Here is a 14,093-nt window from a genome sequence, read left to right on the forward strand (position 1 = left end):
TTAAGGCTTAAACAGCAATATAGTGGTAATGGTCTTTTTCACATACCTGCTACTAACTATAAAGTATCTTTACTGAGGTAAGTAGAAAGCTTTTGGTAGACGAATCCTAGCAGATAGAAAGATGGAGTCTAGTGAGGGAAGAGGTACTAAGGACTGACAATCTGGTGCACTGGACTAGCAGAAACTGATCAGCTGAAAGACTAGAATCATAGAATATCAGGGTTGGAAGGGACCTCAGGAGGTATCTAGTACAACCCCCTGCTCAAAGCAGGACCAGTCTCCAACTAAACCAGGGCTTTGTCAAGCCTGACCTTAAAAACCTCTAAGGAAGGAGATTCCACCACCTCCCTAGGTAACCCATTCCAGTGCTTCACCACCCTCCTAGTGAAATAGTGGTTCCTAATATCCAACCTAAACCTCCCAACTGCAACTTGAGACAATTACTCCTTGTTCTGTCATCTGCTACCACTGAGAACAGTCTAGATCAGGGAAAGGCAGCATGCTAGCTGATTTTCAGTGGCACCCACGCTGCCCAGGTCCTGGCCACTGGTCCAGCAAGCTCTGCATTTTAATTTAATTTTAAATGAAGCTTCTTAAACATTTTTAAACCTTATTTACTTTACATACAACAATAGTTTAGTTATATATTATAGACTTATAGAAAGAGACCTTCTAAAAATATTAAAATGTATGACTGGCACATGAAACCTTAAATCAGAGTGAATAAATGAAGACTCTGCACAGCACTTCTGAAAGGTTGGCGACCCCTGGTCTAGATCCATCCTCTTTGGACCCCCCCTTTCAGATAGTTGAAAGCAGCTATCAAATACCCTCCTCACTCTTCTCTTCTGCAGACTAAACAATCCCAGTTCCCTCAGCCTCTCCTGATAAGTCACGTGCTCCATCCCCCTAATTATTTTGGTTGCCCTCTGCTGGACTCTTACCAATTTTTCCACGTCCTTCTTGTAGTGTGGGGCCCAAAACTGGACACAGTACTCCAGATGAGGCCTCACCAATGTCGAATAGAGGAGAATGATCACGTCCCTCGATCTGCTGGCAGTGCCCCAAATGCCATTAGCGTTCTTGGCAACAAGGCACACTGTTGACTCAAATCCAGCTTCTTGACCATCTGTCCAAGGTACTCATATGGCCCTCATCACTGTAGTATCTAAGCACCTCAAAATTTTTAATATTTTTATCCCTGCAATATCTCTATAAGGCAAGACAGTGCTAATATCCCATTGTACAGATGGGGAACTGAGGTACAGTGAGATTAACTGATTTGTCTAAGGTCCCATAGGAACTTGAACACCAGTCTCCCAAGTTATAGCTCAAACTACTGGACCATCCTCCTACCTAGAGCTTTGAGATCTGCCTGGGAGCAAAAATGTTGGGCTGGAAAAAACAGATCCAGTCCAAAAAGCTATAGCTAAGGGGAAAACTTTGGGGAACTGCTAAGAAATCCCCTCAACATCTGCTGACTGAGAGGCATGTAGGACACAAGGAGGGAATATGAGACTCTGCTGTTCTCTAAGCTTTCAGGGTATATTCTCCACATCATGATTCCTGCTCCTTCTCCTCACTCTCCTGACGTGGACTTTCTAAAGTTTGCAGGAACTGATGCTGATCTTCAGTTTTTCAGGAATCATGCCTAGTGCAGAATTTATAGCTTACCATCTCTTTGTAAACCTTAATGATATGGATGTGGATATATTATAGGTAGATATAGACCATGTATGCCCGATTTGTCATTTCCAGGGAGCAACATTCTTATGGTGACTGACAATGTGTTTTTTTCCCCCTCCACCAGACCTTTTAACAACACATTGACAGATCTCGCTGTAACTGCACTTGCTGTTATTATAGTGTTCAGGTGACAGTCTAGATACTAGAGTGACTGGCACATTATAAATACCTAATAGCTAGCTAGGTTAGATGTATTACAGCTGAAATAAGCAACATATTAACTAGTGTGTGTACACATTTCTGAATATGGAAGGTTAATTGGGAATTCAAATCCAGCTTCATCTGCTTCTTTCCTCTCTTCAGGGAATCCTGAGAGAAGTTCCAGTGACAACCGTTCACTTGTCCTTGTATGAAAACATTGCCAGGCTGTAACACTTCCACATTTCTGGGTGTCAAGCAATTGCAAAGATTCATACTTCAACTTTCCTGAGCTGCATGATGAGATGGACACAGGTATTGACCCTTGCAGCTGGCCCATCCAAAATGAAGCTGTTCTTTGTGCTGCACAAGTATTTTTTGGCCCCGGTGAGGCATTTGAGAGCAAACCAGGCTATTGCAGACATGAAAAGAGCTGTTTGTGCATCAAACTCTTTGGGAGTCTTCTGAGGGCTCCACAGAAAGCACAGCACACAACAGACTTGTGCGCAGTTCACTCTCATGCTTTCACACACCCTCAACCATAAAAACACTTAATCCAAGCCCACTGTACAGCCTTCACTTTTACTTTTGGGAAGTGGAAAAAAAGCAAACAAAGAAGAGTAAAAGTCTTTGGCAAACATGACTCTTTAGCAGTCCTTAATCAGCTTGTTAAATATTCCACAGATCCTGCACATGCAAATCTGAAATCTCCCTACAAAAAGGGGGCAGCAAGCCTAAAATAAACACGCTGCCATTTCCAGTTTTCATGTAGCCAACCCAGTGCATAGCAGCACAAGGCCTGCAGGGCATCTAGGGTTGTTACAAACTTTCCAGAGAAGTGAGTGTTTATTATTGTTGTAGGTTTGATGTGTTCCCAAAAGGATCTAATCAACATGTAATAAGGCCTCAAGAGAGCAATTAGAAACCTCAGCTTTAACTCTGTTAAAACCACAGTGGAGAGAGTAACTTGCTTCTGCTCTGGGGCTATGCAGCATGATTCCTTGCAGAGGAATAAGTACTGGGAATCTGAAAGCCATTCTTGTACCATTCTTAGTACCAATGTTTGAATGATTTGCTCTGCTGACTGCATGTGCGCAGCCTGATAGTTAGAACCTAGGGAGACAAGGAGGCCAGTGTTCAACCCCTGTCTTTTTTTCTGGCTTTTTCTCTGTGGCCTTGGACAAGTCACTTAATTGCTCTGAGCCTCAGTTTCTCCATATGTAAAACTGAGATAAAAATAATTGCCTTCCCACAGAGGGTTATGAGGCTTAATTAGTTAATGCTTGTAAGTAATTTGAAAAACTTGGATGGAAAGTGCCAGAGAAGAGCTAAGTATTAAATATTTCTCACTGTTATTCAATTTAGCAAATTATCCAGCCACCAGAAAGCAAGAAATTGCTTTAGAAGACAGTTGATCAGGGTAGCAACTGCAGTGAGGACTGGCTGCTCTGGAGCAAGTGTTCCTTTCCAAACTGTCAATCCAGGAATTTAGAAAAGTCTTGACTATTTCACATCCACCTGCACTGGGACATAGAAAGACATTCTCTGCCTGTGGCACATAATAGTCTATTCTCTTGTGGGCAATAATACTTTGGTCTAATTTCGGCTGTTGGGTTTAGTGCGCATGTGCTGGGTGGTGTTGATTGCCTATGATATACAGGAGGTCAGATTAGATGGTTTGGGAGTCCCTTCCGGCCTTAAACTATGACATGTAAAGAGAGATATCTACACAGAGTATTAGTTTTGTGGGGGAGGGGATGGAGGGCTGCCTTCCATACCTGAAGGGTTTTCGTTCTTAAAAATATGGTAGGATCATGGTAAAAAATTAGAAATTGTCCCCAAGTAAGCCTTCCAAATGTCTTTTCTGAGGGACTCCTTCTGTGCCAGGACCCTGCTGTGGTATAGAGAAAAGACAGGTCTTGTTTGTCCTAAAAACAAATATCACACTTTAACACAAAACATACTGACAAAACCCAAATACTATTAGAATATAAGAAACTGAAAGAATAAAGCTTATCCCAGCAGCTAAAATATTAGTTGTCCATTTTGATTCCTTTAGATCTGTCAGCAGCCTTCAGCAGTCTAGACTATGAGGTGGTGTTAGTGTATTTGTAGACAATGGCGGAGTAGACAGAATTGCACTTGTGTAGCTCTGTTTTCTTCTTTCTGAGATAAGTGTTCATTGAATAATTGCTCTCATACCCAAAGATTCCATCATGTGGGGTGATATGAATTCACCCTTCCTATTCAATGTGTATGCGAAGCCAGTGGGGGCGATAGTGAAACAGTTTGGAATGCCATGTCCTCAATCATCAGATGACACTCTGCTCTATTACATTTTCATCAGATCTGGATGGTGCTGCCTCTCAGCTGTCACAGTGTTGCTGGTGGGGTGGGGGAAACAATTTGAGAAGTTGGCAGAGGTTGTCTGCTCCTTGGTAGACAAAGACAAACTGCACATATCCTCCAATGTACCTTCTGACCAACTGGCCACGTAACATTAGTCTTGCTGTTCAGCCACCATTAGAACTGAAAATAATATTGAGACGACAGACCTTTAAAATTATTGACAGAAGGCATCACTGTGCGGATTACTTAAAGAGAAGTATGGTCGTAATATTTCTTTTTTGCATGCCCACTAAAAAGTGTCCGATGTGGGGTGTCAGTACTGAGTCATAAAGGAATACTTTTAGAAATAAAGACAGAGTAAGTATACTTGAGAGTGCAACAGTTGCGGTGTTGCAGTGATCAGCGAGCTGCCAGTGGACCAGCGAGAAACACAGGTCAAATCAGAACACAAAAGGAAAAATGTGATATGGTAGAGACCAGTGGTTTCTACCAGTGCAAACTAACATGCAATAAAATGAAAAATAACCTATAAAATGAAATAAATCTATAAAACAATGCCCAGAGCAGGAAGCCAGTCCCAATCCCACAGGACAGGAGCGCCGCTGCAGGGTGAGTGCAGGGCAGGCTGTCTCTCCATACACCTGCCTGAGGGCCTCCCACCTCGGGGGCAGGATCTGATACCCTCCCCAGGGCTCCCACCCCAGGAGAAGGCCCCTGACCTCTTCCCACAATAAAAAATAAAATAAAATTACCTCCAAAAACCAAACCAAAACACAAGAATTTCACAGGGATCTAGTGATAAGTAGCGTGTCTCTTCTCTCTTTCTCTCTTTTGACAGCTGAGCATTGCCCCTCGTTTACCATTGTTACAGGCCATGGCCTACATAGCCCATAGTTAATCCACCACTGAGTGAACACACTGTAAATTACACAGACTTGTACCTCATAATAAATAATCAGGAAGCATAAGACTGACTATAAAAGCATTATAAGAAACAACTCTGTGGGCTTTCTATGCCATGCTAAAAGCATACAAACGTATAAGTCAACCTGTTCAAATATGGGGGAGTAAAGTCTGAGGTCCAGCTAACTAATTAAGGGGAAAAAATAGAAACTGCATCTACAGATCTGCAAATACTACATGTGCACAGTTACATTAATCATAGAATCATAGAACTTAAGATCAGAAGGGACCATTATGATCATCTAGTCTGACCTCCCGCAAGATGCAGGCCACAAAAGCTGACCCACCCACTCCTGAAATAATTCTCTCCCTTGACTCAGCTGTTGAAGTCCCCAAATCCTGATTTAAAGACTTCAAGTAGCAGATAATCCTCCAGCAAGCGACCCCTGCCCCATGCTGCGGAGGAAGGCGAAAAACCTCCAGGGCCACTGCCAATCTACCCTGGAGGAAAATTCCTTCCCAACCCCAAATATGGCGATCAGCTGAACATAACTAAAATAATTCTCTTGCTACACCATAAAAAAGAACACAACTTCTAATGCCATCTCTTCCAAAGCAGCAAAAACATCCGCCATATCAAAGTGCAAAAACTCATGCCAAATGAAAACATACTCCACCTCTAACATCACTCCCAAGCCTCGACAACACTAACCTCCTGAGTAATAGAGCAAACTAGTTTAGACTACAATATGATTCAGGATACCAGATCAAAATCTAAAACACCAGTACAGGGATCACTGGGAGGAACAGATCACAAACAACAAGATAATTAGCTACATATCCCTATGCAGAACAATCACATAATCAAGTACATCACCATGATGAAATATGAAAAACTAAGACAGGCTCTTATTAAATATCAAATCCATGACCAACTAGCAGACACAAAACGCTGTTCAAATCCAGTGAGGAATGACTGTACAATATTTTTGACACAGAGCTTCTACTCTAGTGTCCAAAATATAAGGGAATGTGAGAAAGGCATTTCCTCAAATTATCAGAAATGATAAAGAAAAACTGTAAGTAACAAGAGAGATGGCAGGAATTGCATTTCACTGCCAGAAAATCAAGAATAGTCAATAACAAAAGGCAATGGCATAAAACCTGAAGTGCATTATAAAACCCTGCCCAGGACAGATATTTGATTTATTTTACCTATTTCTGGCAGATACCCAAGGCAGATACACTTTGGCAACATTTGTATAGCTTGTCATGAAATCAAACGTTACTGCACTGGCTTGACAGATGACAGGCAATTGTGCAACAATGCAATTATTAATGCAAGAATATTATTTTTATTGGAAATCAGAGAGGCTTACAGTTGCTGGATTAGAAAACTAGATTGAAGAGGTGGGAATTACATTTAGACTTAAAAATTGTGGCCATTCTAAGTTCCTATGGAAGCAAATTCCAAAAGCTTGGAACATCAGCCAAGACAGCTGTGCCTCCTGTGCAATTCCATTGTTTCTAAAGAGGAGCACTGTTAAGCACAGTTGAGGATGCAAAGGGTGAGGTAATCCTTTAGGTCTCTTGGTTTTAGAGATTTGATGGCCTTGAAAATAATAGTCACAAATGGCAGAATACCTTTTTTGTGGCTAATGTGAGTGTCCAGTTTGAAAGCGGAATCCAGAATAGAACCATAGATGGTTGAATACCTTTTTGATTTGGGGACATCCATCCTCAGTTCTTATCAATATCATGGTGTCTCTTCAAACTCTTTCATTCTGCCTTCAAGCATAACCTGCATCTTGCTTGGATTTAACTTCAGTCACCTCTTCCCCATCCAGGTGCTGATCTCAACTGAGTGCTGGGTTACGTTTGTGTATGATATGAACAATAAATATAGCTGAGGATCATCTGCTTATTGTTGACACAGAATCTGGATTAGATGGACCACTGATCTGGTCACTACAGCAGTTTCTATGTTTCTTCAGTTACACCAATAGCTGCATATATATATTAAAGAGGACATGAGAGAGAGTGGAACCTTGTAATACCCTACAGGTGAAGCTTTTTGATAATAGAGGAGCAGTTGCTCATCAGCATCATCTGGGTGTGGCCCTGAAGGAAGTTTTCAAACCATTTAAAATATTTCTCTTTACTCCTGCTGCATCTTTAAAACTGGACAGCAGTATTTTCTGACCATCTAGAGTAAAGAGGAAAGATCTGGGAGTAAGAGCACTGGTATTTGTCCTTTATTCATGGATAGTTAGAGACTGTCCACAATATCCTGTCTTGGAACAGGAATGATCTTGGATGTTGGCTGTGGACAGACATACTTGGAGATAGCTCTCAATTAACTTTTTCAGAAACTTTTGCCACCTGGTGCTAGTAGACAAGGTCTGTTGCATCTCCTGAAGATTTCTTTAAGGCTGGCCAGATGTATAATATGTCTTAAAATGAGGAGGTAGAGTTCCTTCTTTGAATGAGATGTTGACACTCTTTGTTAGAAGAAGCATGACGTCATGGCTTTCGTCTCCTTTGATATGTCCAAGATGTCCTATCAGGTAAACAGATCAAATTTAAGTGGGGAAGTGTCATGTAATGGGCAAGTCCAGGGTGATTGGTTCCAGGTATCCTGAGAACCCTTCTCAGATGCAGATAATCTTGGTGCAGAAGTCTAACTGCAGTGAATCATACTGGGTTCTGTTATGGATTGCAGAAAATCTATTTTGATAAAGCAGAAGCCACACTGAATACTTCTTTCAGGCATGTTTTGCCGTCCACTATGGAGGAAGAGAAAAAGATTCTCTTGCTATAACAGCCTAAACATAAGCTTGTAAGAAATCTTTGTTCTTCAGTTTGTTTCCCTCAGCTCAAGTTTTCTATCACAAATACCCAAGTTATTACACTTTCCACTTCATCTGGTACAAGTTGTCTGAGATCCCTTAAGACCTGCATGGCAAAGAGGAGGAAGGAGTCATTTGGGAGCCATTATTCTGAGGGCAGTGGCAAGTGCTTGATCATGCTGACGCCCCAGATCTGCTGCTCCCTGATAAAATGGTAAACTATTTTTGTAACTGGATATGTTTTGGACCTCTAGTCCGAAGATCACGTTCAAGGTGTATCTGGCTATATGGTCTCGATAAGGAATTACCTGTGAGATTCCTAAAGAAGAAACAGAGTGGAGATGAACTTCCTGTTTCTTGTGCCCAAGGCCCATCTCTGATGACATCTTGTGGATGACTAGCTGTCAGCTTAAGCTCAACATAGTAAAACAGAACTCCTAAAGCTTTTCTTTCAAGTCCTCTCTGTCTGTGGAAAACATCACCATCCTCACTGTCACTCAGGTCTGTACTCTGGCCATTACCTGTGACTGGCCCTCTTTCTAGAACTGGGGTGGGCAAACTTTTTGGCCCGAGGGCCACATCGAGGTTGCGCAACTGTATGGAGGGCTGGGTAAGGAAGGCTGTGCCTCCCCAAACAGCCTGGCCCCCATCCCCTATCCGCCCCCTCCCACTTCCCGCCCCCTAACTGCCCCCCTCAGAACCTCCATCCAACCCCCCCTGCTCCTTGTCCTCTGACCGCTCCCTCCTGGGACCCCTGCCCCCTATCCAATCTCCCTGCTCCCTGTCCCCTGACTGCCCTGACCCCTATCCACAACCGCGCCCCTGACAGCCCCCAGGACTCCCACCCCTATCCAACCGCCCTCAGCTCCTCATCCCCTGACCACCCCCTCCCAGGACTCCCCGCCCCTAACTGCCCCTGGGATCCCACCCCTTATCCAACCCCCCCTTCTCCCAGTCCCCAGACTGCCCGGACCCCTCTCCACCCCCCCACCCCCAACAGGCCCTCCCGGGACACCCACTCCCAACCTTCCCTGTTCCCCATCCCCTGGCCACCCCCCCAGAACCTCCACCCCATCCAACCACCCCCTCCTCCCTGACTGCCCCCCAGGACCTCCCACTCCCTTACCCAACCCCCCCGCTCCCCACGCCCTTACCAGCAGCAGGAGCTCGCAGCCGCAACACCTGGCCAGAGCTAGCTGCGCTCCCCATACTGCCCAGAGGGAGCAGCGGGACAGAGCGCAGCCCGTGCGGTGGCGTGGCTGTGGGGAAGGGGAGGGGCTGGGGACTAGGCTCCCCGTCCAGGAGCTCAGGGGCTGGGCAGGACGGTCCCGTGGGCCGGATGTGGCCCACGGGCCTTAGTTTGCCCACATCTGCTCTAGAGCCTCACATCCAGGCTGCATCTAACTCCTGCTCATTCTTTCCACACAACATCTCTAAGCCTTGCCTATCCATCCACACAGCAAAAATTCTTGTCCAAGTCCTCATCATTTCATGATTATTGCAACATCCTCTTTTCTGGATTTATCACGTCTTGTCTGTCTTAGATCTACTCAAAATGCTGCTGCAATGATTATTTTCTTAGCTTGTTGCCTTGACCATGTCACCCCACTCTTTGCATGCCTTCACTGGCTCCCCTTTTTCCATTTCATCAAACATAAGCTACTTGTCTTCACCTTCAAAGCTCTTCATGGCATATCTGGACTATATCTATCATCTCTCTTTTACTATTGAGATGTTGTCTCCCATCTCCGATCAGGCAATGATTCATAGATTTTAAAGCCAGAAGGGACCATTGTGATCATCTAGTCAGACCTCCTATATAACACAGGCCATGGGACTTCCTTGAATTAATTCCTGCTTCAAGTCTACCAGGTGTGGTTGAACTAGATCATATCATTTAGAAACACATTCTATCTTGATTTAAAAATTTCCACTGATGGAGAATCTACCGCAACCTTTTGTAAGCTGTTCCAATGGTTTATCACCTTCATTGTTAAAATTTAGCACCTTCTTTCTAGACTGAGACTATGTCTACACTAGAAACATAAGTCAACCTATCTTAGGTCGACTTACAAACACCTCAGTAATTACTGTGGTGATGCATGTCCATACTACATTTCTTGGGTCAGTGGTACATGTCCTCACCAGGAGCACTTCTACTGACCTGAGAGGGACAATGTGGGAAGCTGAGAGCCTGGTCTCCCAGCTGCACTGGCAGCTCCCTGCCAGGAGCCTGGCTGCCTCACAGGTTCCCGGTGGGCTGTCCCCCTCATTCCCCCACTCCCTGTTCCCTGCTGGGAGCGGTGGGAATCCACCCGAGGCTTCTCATCTCCCCATTCCCTGCTGGGAGTAGGGGGAAGCCATGCAGAATTTCTTTGTACACACACCCCCACCTCCAAGCCGTGAAACTGACAGGACAGCACGGCTCCCAGCAGGGAGCAGGGTCCAGCTATCCAGGCTTCTTGCCCCAGCTCCCTGCCTTGAGTGGGATTCATTCTCGCCCCAGCTCCCAGTCAGGACTGGGGTCCAGCTGCCCAGCTCTCCATGGGAGCTGGGGGCAGCTGGGCTCTAGCTGTCCTGCTTTCTTGTCAATTTCTCGGCTCCTGCCCTGAAGACAGTCAACAGTCAATGTAAGTAACACCGGGTCTAACTACACCATCACCCTAATTGCACTAACATAAGCCCTACACCTCTCATGGAGGTGGAGTTATGATGTCGGTGGAGTAGGGCACTGACGTCGGTGGGCGCACCATTCTAGTGCAGACACTGATTTAATTAGGTCAACATAGGCTGCCTTGCTTCGACCTAACTCTGTAGTAGAAACCAGCTCTGAATTTGTCCAGCTTCAGCTTCCAGCCATTGGCTCTTGTTATACCTTTGTCTGCTAAATTGAAAGGCCTCTATATTACCAATTTTCTGTTCCCCATATTGGTAATTATAGACTATAATCCAGTCACCCTTAAGCTTCTCTTTGATAAACTAAATAGACAGCTCAAACACTTAAAGGCCTGTTTTCCAATTTTTAATCATTCATAGATTCCAAGACCAGAAGGGATTATTGTGATCATTTAGGCTCACCTCCTGTATAGCTTAGGCCACAGAACTTTCTCAAAATAATTCCTACAGCAGATGTTTTTAAAAAACAACCAATCTTGATTTTAAAATTGTTAGCGATAGAAAATCCACCATGTCCTGTGGTAAATTGTTCCAGTGGTTAATAACCCTCAGTGTCAAAAATTTACATATTATCTCGATTTGTCTAGCTTCAACTTCCAGCTATTGGACTGTGTTATACCTTTCTCTGATAGACTGAAGAACCCCGTATTACGTATTTGTTACCCACATAGATATTTATAGACTGCAGTCAAGTCACTCCTTAACCTTCTCTTAACATAAGAACATAAGAAAATAAGAATGGCCAGACTGGGTCAGACCAAAGGTCCATCTAGCCCAGTATCCTATATTCCGACAGGGGCCAATGCCAGGTGCCCCAGAGGGACTGAACAGAACAGGTAATTATCAAGTGATCCATCCCCTGTCGCCCATTCCCAGCCTCTGGCAAACAGAGGCTAGGGACACCATCCCTGCCCATCCTGGCTAATAGCCATAATGGACCTATCCTCCATGAACCTATCTAGTTCTTTTTTGAACCCAGTTATGATCTTGGCCTTCACAACATCCTCTGAAAAGAGGTTCCACAGGTTGACTGTGCATTGTGTGAAGAAATACTTCCTTTTGTTTGTTTTAAACCTGCTGCCTATTAATTTAATTTGGTGACCCACTAGTTCTTGTTTTATGAGAAAGGGTAAATAACGCTTCCTTATTTACTTTTGCCACACCAAGCATGATTTTATAGACCTCTATCATATCCCCCTCTTAGTCATCTCTTTTCCAAGATGAAGAGTCCCAATCTTATTAATCTCTCCTTATATGGAAGCTGGTCCATGCCCCTAATCATTTTTGTTGCCCTTTTCTGAACCTTTTCCAAGTTCAGTGTATCTTTTTGAGAAGGGGTAAACACATCTGCATGCAGTATTCAAGATGTGGGCGTACCATGGATTTATATAGTGGCAATATGATATTTTCTGTCTTATTATCTATCCCTTTCTTAATGATTCCCAGCATTCTGTTTGCTTTTTTGACTGCCGCTGCACATTGAGTGGATGTTTTCATAGAACTATCCACAATGACTCCAAGATCTCTTTCTTGAGTGGTAACAGCTAATTTAGACCCTATTATTTTATATGTATAGTTGGCATTATGTTTTCCAATGTGCATTACTTTGCATTTATCAACACTGAATTTCATCTGACATTTTGTTACCCAGTCACCCAGTTTTATGAGATCCTTTGTAACTCTTCACAGTCTGTTTTGGACTTAACTATCTTGAGTAGTTTTGTATCATCTGCAAATTTTGCCACCTCACAGTTTACCCCTTTTTCCATATCATTTATGAACATGTTGAATAGGACTGGTCCCAGTACAGACCCCTGGGGGACACCACTATTCACCTCTCTCCATTCTGAAAACTGACCATTTATTCCTACCCTTTGTTTCCTATCTTTTAGCCAGTTATCAATCCATAAGAGCACCTGCCCTCTTATCCCATGACTGCTTACTTTGCTTAAGAGCCTTTGGTGAGGGAACTTGTCGAAGGCTTTCTGAACATCTAAGTACACTATATCTACTGGATCCCCCTTGTCCACATGCTTGTTGACCCCCTCAAAGAATTCTAGTAGTTTTTCCCCCTAGCTCCCAGCACTTGCGCCACAAAACAGGTGTTTTGCCCGGCTGGGAGGCGGGGGAACGTGGCATGCTCAGGGAAGAGTTGGGGCCAGGACGGGGATTTGGGAAAGGGGTCCAATAGGGGCAGGCAGCGGGTGGACTTGGGGTGGGGACTTTGGGGAAGGGGTTGGAATGGGGGCAGGGCAGGGGAAAGGGTGGAGTCAGGGCAGGGGGGGCGCGATCACCCACTGGCGCCGGGGAAAGTTGGTGCCTATGGGTTTGGGACTCTCCCTCACATTCTCAGGCGTGAAAAGCAATGCAAAGAATCCATTTAGTTTCTCCGCACTGTCCTTATCATCCTTGAGTGCTCCTTTAGCATCTCTATCATACAGTGGCTCTACTGGTTGTTTAGCCGGCTTCCTGTGGCTGATGTACTTTAAAAAACTGATTTTGTTAAGCTAAATAGCTTTTTAAGCTAAATAGATTGAGGTCTTTGAGTCTATCATTATAAGGTATGTTTTCTAATACTTTAATCATTCTTGTCACTCTTCTCTGAACCATCTCCAACTTATCAACATCCTTCTTGAATTGTGGGCACCAGAACTGGATACAGTACTCCAGCAGCTTTTGCACCAGTGCCAAATATAGAGGGAAAATAGCCTGTCTACTCCTACTCAAGATTCCCCTGTTTATACATCCCAAGATCACATTAGCTCTTTTGGCCACAGTATCACATTGGGAACTCATGTTCAGCTGTTTATCCATCATGACCCCCAAAGCTTTTTCAGAGTCACTGCTTCCCAGGATAGAGTACACCCTCCTATAAGTATGGGCTACATTCTTTGTTCCTAGATGTATACATTTACCTTTAGCCATATTGAAACGCAGTGTTTGCTTGCACTCAGTTTATCAAGCAATCTAGATCGCTCTGAATCATGACCTGTCCTCTTCATTATTTACCACTCCCCCAATTTTTCTGTCATCTGGCAACTTTATCAGTGATGATTTTATGTTTGCTTCCAGGTCATTGATAAAAATGTTAAATAGTGTAGGGCTAAGAACTGATTCCTGCAGGACTCCACTGAAAACAGACCCAGTAAATAATGATTCTCCATTTAAAGTCACATTTTGAGACCTATCAGCTGACCAGTTTTTAATCCATTGAATGTGTGCTAAATTAATTTTATATTTTTCCAGATTTTTAATCAAGATGTTGTGCAGTACCAAGTCAAACACCTTACAGAAGTCAAAATACATTACATCAACACTATTATCTTTAGCAAGCAAACATGTAATCTCATTAAAAAAAAACACATTGGTTTGATAGGATCTATATTCCATAAACCCATGTTAATTGTCATTAATTGTACTGCCATATTTTAA

At 43.7% G+C, this 14,093-nt stretch overlaps 1 protein-coding gene across 16 annotated transcripts in view; it reads left to right on the forward strand.

Annotated features, from left to right (window-relative positions):
* The window catches only part of ZFHX3 (zinc finger homeobox 3), a 1,205,541-nt gene that overhangs the window by 865,376 nt on the left and 326,072 nt on the right, over positions 1-14,093 (forward strand). The window contains exon 7 of one of the 16 annotated variants that reach the window (XM_039503272.1): positions 2,050-2,199. The exons of the other annotated variants lie outside the window; for them this stretch is intronic. The gene's annotated coding sequence lies outside the window, so the exon portion shown is untranslated. The remainder of the gene's footprint in view (positions 1-2,049; positions 2,200-14,093) is intronic. 16 annotated transcript variants of the gene reach the window in all.

Source organism: Mauremys reevesii, linkage group 16 (assembly GCF_016161935.1).
Source record: "Mauremys reevesii isolate NIE-2019 linkage group 16, ASM1616193v1, whole genome shotgun sequence".
Lineage (NCBI taxonomy): Eukaryota > Metazoa > Chordata > Testudines > Geoemydidae > Mauremys > Mauremys reevesii.